Raw genomic sequence first — 7,403 nt, forward strand, 5'->3', positions numbered from 1 at the left:
GCAAAGTTAATGGTATATATATAATGAATGTATGTAGGGGAAATATAATGCCTATTAACAATGACATTAACTCTTCCCATTTTTCTTGGTCTTTATATATATGTATATACATACATACATACATATGCACATACATACATACATACATCTGCATCCTTTGCATGTTTTAGAGGTAATGTCATTGTCATAGAGGCTTCTGCAAGGGAATGAGCCTCATGATTATGGCATTTACACAAAATAAATGGGTAATGATTAATGTCATATTTTCTTTTCTTTTTTTTTTATTCTACATAGTCCTCTATATGGCCTATAGTAAAATATGTATTAGATTTGCATTTTCTTTGCTATTGTAGCAACAACAATAGATACTTGGGATCCTCGTAAGGAGAGCATGCCAATACATGCATGGTTACATCCTTGGCTTCCATTATTGGGTCAAAACATAGAGCCATTATATGAAACCATTTGTTATAAATTGGGGAACATGCTTCATGTATGACATTCAAGTGATGCGTCTGCATATGTAATTTTATCACCTTGGAAAATAGTATTTGATCCTGCTAGCTGGGAACAACTGATTGTTCCTTTTATTGTACCTAATCTGATGAAAATTCTACATGAATTTGTAATTAACCCAGCTAATCAACAACTAAACCCATTTAATTGGGTTATGGCTTGTATATATACATATATTTAACTAGGTTGTGGATTTTGCAAGGGAACAAGCTTCATGATTATGGCATTTACATAGAAGAAAAGCTTTCTTCTTCAACTCCTACTACTACAAATTCATTGGAGCCAAGGGACCCTGAACCTATGCTACATTTTCTAGAGATACGTTGGAGAATTTATTACCGACTTCAATACTTCATTACATTCTAGATCATATAGTGATGCCCAAATTAACAACAACAATAGATACTTGGGATCCTCATAGGGAGAGTGTGCCAATACATGCATGGTTACATCCTTGGCTTCCATTGTTGGGCCAACATATGGATCTTTTATATCCAACCATTTTTTATTAACTGGGGAATGCACTTCATGCCCGACATTCAAGTGATGCATCTACATATGCAATTTTATCACCTTGGAAAATTGTATTTGATCTTGTTAGCTGGGAACAACTGATTGTTCATTTTATTGTACCTAATTCAATGATAGTTCTACATGAATTTGTAATCAACCAAGCTAATCAGAAACTACACCAATTTAATTAGTTTATGGCTTGGGCATGTGTTATTCCCATTTTTCATATGGTTGCAATGTTGGAGGCAACATTTTTGTGTGTGTGTTGAATATGGAGGAAGAGCAGGGGTGTTGGCAAACATGAAAATTTAATAACATGAAGTCATCTTGAAGAACTTGTGTATGCTCTTGGCAAACATGTTATCAAAAATATTCATCGTGACCTTTTTTGATTCTACATGTTTTTGCATGGAGCCTTCACACAACTAGTGCTCACAAATGTCTACTTAAGAATGTATGTGAACTTGCAATGCACTATTATGTAGTAAAATATGTATAAAATCATAGAATCCTTCATCACACAAGGTCTTTCACTTGGTGTGCTCATTCATTAAGTTAAGCACCCAAGTTTGCATTTCAAATCATTATTTATCTATTTTGGGCTTAAGAATTGGTACAACAACCTAGAAAGAGTACCTAAGAAGAGTTGGATCTCACATTCATTCATTGTCACATGAAGTAAAATTTTTTTTTGAGCATCCATAAAATAATCTCATAATGTCCAAAGTTAACATCTAACATTAGTTCATCCTTTAACATTCAATAACAGTAGCACATAAACACATAACATTCAATAACATATGAAATAAGGTATTTAAATATGCCTCAACCAATTATGATTTAATTTTAGATCACCTACCTAATTAGTTTGGAATTTTGTTCCAACCAAAAATCATAAAATGTAAGAACAATTGTGCCAAAAAGAGCGTAAAAAGATGATTATCGTGCACCAATCATATTTTTTAGCTCTTTTGGCACAATGGTTCTTATAGTTTTTTGGCTCAATCTCCAACTAGTCAGTATGTGTTTTGAAAAATTATTTTTGGACTATGAGTTAGGAAAAAGAGAAATATCAAACTTGAAAAAGATGTACATAAATGCAATTAATTTTTAAACTTCATTTTTATAAACTTACAAAGAGAACCATTGAATTATAAGAAACTATTATAGTTTGTACTATTTGAAAATTATAGTTACAAGTGATAAAGTTATATAACTTTGATTCAAAGAGTGTAAATAATGAAAATGAAGTATTGTAGAAGGTGCAAGCTCAACTACACCTCCCATGTGGATGACAATGTTAAGTAGAGAATGATTACATCCATACATACATACATACATACATGCATGCATGCATGCATACATATATACATACATGGTTAAGTTCTACCTAACTATGTCCAAGGCTACCTACCTATGTCCAAGGCATCTACACACTAGAGGCATACTCCTCTTACCAAGTTGCCTACATACCTGTATCCACAGGATCAAGACCCTTGAAATACTCACCCTAGTGACTATGTAGTTCTAGTTTTTATTTCTTTTGATGTAATTGTATTCCTATAATCACTGGTAAGCTTTACTCATCTAATACAACTCTTCACCATCATACACCCACTCGGGCGAATCAGGCAGTTTTCTATAATTACAATATTGTAATACCCTGCTTCAACCTTTGTGTTTTAGTTTAGAGTTAATTGAAGGTTAACCTATATACATCCTAATTCAATCCTTATATAGTTTTTGATAAGAAAAATAGGTTTTGAAGGGAGCCTAAAACCCTGTACAAATCATGAAATTTTCAAAGAAGCCCATACCAAACAAAACTACAGTCCAAAGGTGTAACAAGTCACCCAACACAACATAGTGACCAAGGTGGCATCACAAATAACATAGTACTCATCAACCATACAAATAGGTTTTGACCGGACACCTGAAAACCCTAATAGGTTTTTAAGGGTGCCTGTAACCCTACAAAAAATAACAACTGAAGGTGGAATAGGTTACCAAACAAAAGGTGACCAAGGTGGCAACACATATAAAACATAACACTACAGCCATGAAAATAGGTTTTGACTGGGCTCTTGAAACCCCATGGTGAGACACACTATAAAAAACTATAGGCCAAAAGAGCCAGGGGACACTACAAAGGACAACATGCCAAAAGCCAGGAGATCAAAAAAAGGATAGCCACTTTAGACTTTCCCTTTTGACACCTTCTTTTTGGACCATAATGCTATATCAAAAGAGGGATTGGAGGGCTTGACCTTTTTTCCTTATATTATGGTCCATCCATCGTCCACCAAACCAACAACCTTTTGCCATTGAAAATTAGCACCATCACAGGCAGAACCTGAAACCCCCAAAGCCAGGGAAAATTTCGTAGAAGAGGAAGTGATAACAGAAACCTGAGATGAAGCAACAACACCCTAAAAAGGAACCACAGGAGGAGCCACCTTAGAAACACCATAAAATGGGACAGTAGAATCCAGAGATGGACCAACTACCACCACAGAAGGAGTCGAAGGAAAATCCACCATCAATATGCCAGGAGTTGACAGAATAACAAAGACAATAGTCGAGTCCATACTAGAAATTAGAAGAGATGGACTAGCTACCACCACAGAAGGAGCCAAAGGAGTGGATAGACTAACATAAATAGCAGCAAAATCCACACCAGAAACTGGGATGGTAGAATCTAGAGATGAACCAATAGCTAGGGTAGGAGAGACAATAATATTAGCCATCACCGTGGGGGAAACATGCAAAACAACAAAAGAATCCACCTTCAAAGTATCCTGAGAAGAAACACCCAACCCATCCCCAACAAAGGGAGCTTTCTAAACAAAGTAATGATCATCCAAAACCCCCTTCCACCAAGAAGGTGACTTATTCGGTCTAACCTTTCTAGTGAAGCATCTCACTGCAAGGTGGCCAGTCTTTTGGCATATCCAACATCTAAATGGGATTCCCTCATAATCAGGAAGCTCATTCCAAGAGCCGCTAGTAGAGACCAATTTAATCATTTTTGGGAGCCCCTTAGATACATCTATCTCCACAAGGATGCATGCATATGTAGTCCAAAACACATTGCAAGACATAGACTCAACCATCAAAAAATCCCCTAGGGCATGCCCCACAGCCTCCAAAATTGACTTGATCCATAAGTGAAGGGGAAGGTTAGGCAACCTTACCCACAAAGGAATTTTGTTAAATGATTTAGTAGACAGATCAAAAATCATATACCAAGGTTTAGCCATCAAGGGGAACCTCTCCTCCCAAGAGAAACCATGCCTTAGGATGGCATTTTGATCCTTCATAGAAGCAAATTTCACAATGAAAAAGCCCTTTTCCATTGGAAAAATTTGGACAAGACCTGAAACTAACGGCTCCCAAAATTTGGAAATCCAAGCATGCAGATTTGACAAAGAGGGCTAGAAACCTCTAAAACAAAATATGGCAATAGTAGAGGAGTAGTCCTCCACTTGAGTATAAATCTCATCAACAATATCAAAGTTAAAAATAATCATAGGGTTATTGTAACAAGTACAATAACATGAGTCCCTGGACGCACATCCTGACCACCAAGACTAGCCTTATAGGCAATCGCATTAGCATAGGAAATGGCCAAACTGCCCATAACTCCTGAGGAATGAACATCCCCACTAGTAATAGGAGAAGCCCTAGCCCAAAAAGTCACAATAGAAACCACATTAGGACCGAAAGTTGAAGTAGTTGCTATAAATCCAAACGCAAGAGCCGAAGCCAGACATAGGAGCCAGAAGCAGAAGCTGAAGTCAGACAAGAAGCCAGATGCAGGAGCCAAAGCCGAATGCAGAAACCCTAGTGGGAGATGAAGCTAGATCCAAAAGCCCTAGTGAGATCTGAAGCCAGATGTAGAAGCTGAATGTAGGAGCCAAAGTCGGACACAAAAGCCAAAGCCCTAGTGGGAGTTGAAGCCAGATATAAATGCCCTAGCAGGAGCCGAAGCTGGACACAAAAGCCAGACACGAGAGTCAGAGCCAGACATAAAAGCTTGATGCAAGAGCTAAAGATGGACATAGAAGCCCTAACAGGAGCCAAAGCTAGACATAGAAACCTTCAAAATTTTATTAAACCTTGGTTGTAAGCACTATAGGAAAGAAGCCCCACTATTTCACCAAGGGTCAATGAAAAAATTCTCAATTAATATCCATAGTAGAGAATGGCCCTATGGGGACTTGAACCTTAGTTGTAGGCCCTACAGGCAAGAAGCCCCACCATTTCACCAAAGGGACAAGCCCTTTTAAAAATTTGGGGGAAAAGTCCAGTCTTATACCCCAGGCCAACAGAGCAAGTACTTTGCACGAAAGTCCCATGAGGGAAATTGGCCTACAACCCTTCTCCACTATGAAGGGGAGTCAAACCTGTGACCTCAAAGAAGTAAACCTCAAGGCACAGACCAACTCACCTACAAGTGGCAACTAATTCACTCCTTACATAGTTATGCTTAAAAGCTTGTGACAATGCCCGTGGCCATGCTACCTATTGAGTGAGTTTTTTTGTTTTTCTTTCTTCTTTCCTGTTGTACCAAGGTCTCTCTATTTATATGCATAAATACATACATGCATATACACATATGTATATACATATACATATGTATATATATGTATGTACATAAGCATACATATACATATATCACAAGGGCATGACAATGAGATTCGGTGATAACAAGGGCACGACAAAAAAATGCAGCGATCATAAGGGCATGACTGATCTCCACAATCCACAAGATCTCTCTCTATACATGCATACATACATACATATATACACATACATACATACATCTACATATGCAATTTTATCACCTTGGAAAATTGTATTTGATCACTACATTTCATTGTCATGCCCTTATGATCTCTATGTCCTTACTTTGTGATTTAGTTTTCTTGTTGTGCCCTTGTGATCTCTATGCCTTTTGTAGCACTACAACGTTTAGGGTCAAATTGCGATGACGGTGTAATTTGCGGTGTTCATGCCCAAATGTAGTAGAGATTTCTCTGTGGTATTCTTCAAGGGGAGAAGAGGTACCTATGTAAATGTTCTTTTCTTTTCCTTCTAAACATGTATCTCTTTATATTTCCCCCAACAAGTGATTAGAAAAGCTTCTATTTATATATATATGTAAATGTTTATATACATACACACACACATGTGTGTCTATGTATGTATGTATATATATAGAGATCTCTACATTTATATACATATATACATAAACACACACACATATATATATACCTACATACACATGTATATATATGTATATACATACATACAAACATACATATACATAGATCACAAGGGCACAACAACGAGATGCAAGAATGCATATATACATACATACATACATATATACATATACACATACATACATAAATACATCTACATATGCAATTTTATCACCTTGGAAAACTATATTTGTTCTTAACTCAATCACCAAGAGATAATATAATTTGTAAGTATAGATTTTTGCATACTTAGTTTGGTATGAATAGTTTCGATTGAATTCATCTGAGGAGAGTGAGTCTACTTGGGTGGAAGCACAAACCTGTGTCACCTTTGGTGATATTCGCAGGGGTTCTAGTTGGAATTGTTATGACCGAAACATTTTTTGTTGTACAGACATGGCACTTTCTAACGTCAACGTGGTAGCGAGGTTTTCGTCCGAAACCCTTTCGGTCATAAGGGTTTTAGCTGTTACCCATATGGTTTTATAAATAACAAAAAATTTCTCTCGGCGGTCATTTTCACTGTTGATTTCATTGTAGTGGTTACTAGGTAGTTAGAGTGTTTCGGCTGTAACAGCTAGGTGAATTTTTTATTTTTTTAATGTTTTTTAGTTATTACATTATAATATTAATTAAATGAATTATTTTTAAGTTTTTTATTAATTAAATTAATTATATTTTAAATTTTGTTTTTAGTAGTTGATAATAAAACATTAGTTAGGTTTTACAAAACAGTAACATAGTAAACATTTTACAAAACAATAACATAGTAAACATTAACAACAAATCTATTAGTTACATTTTACAAAACATTAACATAGTAAACATTAATGTTCAACAAACCTATTAGTTACATTTTAGAAAACATTAACATAATAAATATTAATTTTTAACAAACCTATTAGTTACATTTTAGAAAAAAATAACATAGTAAACATTAATGTTCAACAAACCTATTAGTTACATTTTAGAAAACATTAACATAGTACAGATTAACAACAAACCTATTGGTTACATTTTACAAAATATTAACATAGTAAACATTAGTTCAACAAACCTATTAGTTACATTTTACAAAACATTAACATAGTAAACCTATATGTCCTA

The sequence above is a fragment of the Cupressus sempervirens genome, chromosome 3, assembly GCF_028749045.1.
Source record: "Cupressus sempervirens isolate cs-2001-9-10 chromosome 3, ASM2874904v1, whole genome shotgun sequence".
Lineage (NCBI taxonomy): Eukaryota > Viridiplantae > Streptophyta > Pinopsida > Cupressales > Cupressaceae > Cupressus > Cupressus sempervirens.